This window comes from Octopus bimaculoides, chromosome 24 (genome assembly GCF_001194135.2).
Source record: "Octopus bimaculoides isolate UCB-OBI-ISO-001 chromosome 24, ASM119413v2, whole genome shotgun sequence".
Taxonomy (NCBI): Eukaryota; Metazoa; Mollusca; class Cephalopoda; order Octopoda; family Octopodidae; genus Octopus; species Octopus bimaculoides.
Window position 1 is genome coordinate 9,585,375 of NC_069004.1, and position 702 is coordinate 9,586,076.

The 702-nt window shown below is 37.0% G+C and overlaps 2 protein-coding genes across 2 annotated transcripts in view; one reads left to right on the forward strand and one right to left on the reverse strand.

Annotated features, from left to right (window-relative positions):
- LOC106876234 (tetratricopeptide repeat protein 38) overlaps positions 1-702 on the forward strand; it is a 66,700-nt gene that overhangs the window by 42,533 nt on the left and 23,465 nt on the right. The window lies entirely within an intron of this gene.
- LOC106876235 (uncharacterized) overlaps positions 1-702 on the reverse strand; it is a 14,170-nt gene that overhangs the window by 12,504 nt on the left and 964 nt on the right. The window lies entirely within an intron of this gene.

The following is a 702-nucleotide window of genomic DNA, read 5'->3' on the forward strand; positions in this document are numbered from 1 at the left end:
AGCTTTAGGTGTTTCGCTCAATAAGCACTCACAACGCCCGGTCTGGGAATCGAAATCGCGAGTCCGCTGCCCTAACCACTGGGCCATTGCGCCTCATGACATAGATTAAATTCATAGTTTATGAATCCGGTAAAAATGTCTGCAAAATATTTTTTCCTCAACTTCACGACACTTTTTTTTAAAAATCGTAATCTCCCATATCGAATACACAGTAATCCAAAGAAATTTTTGAAAAAAAAAAACAAAAAAACAGAAACCGGATGGGGGAGGTGTTCTTACACCCGACTTCACCTATATATATATGTATCCATATATATATATATGTGTGTGTGTGTGTGTGTGTATGATAGGGGCGGTGTCTATGCGTGTCATCCTATTACTGAGTATATATTCGAATATATATGTGTATTATATGTAGGTAGCTAACAACAAAGTCCATATGTATTCTCATATTGTTTTACTTGTTTCAGTTATTTGACTGCGACCATGCTGGAGCACCACCTTAAATGTTTATTTAGTCAAAGATATTGACCCCCAGGACTTATTCTTTGTAAGCCTAATACTTATTCTATCGGTTTTCCTTTAACCGAACCGCTAGTTTAGGTGGACGTAAACACACTAACATTGATTGTCAAGCGATGTTGGGGGGACAAACACAGACACAAACACACACATACATACATACATACATACATATATATA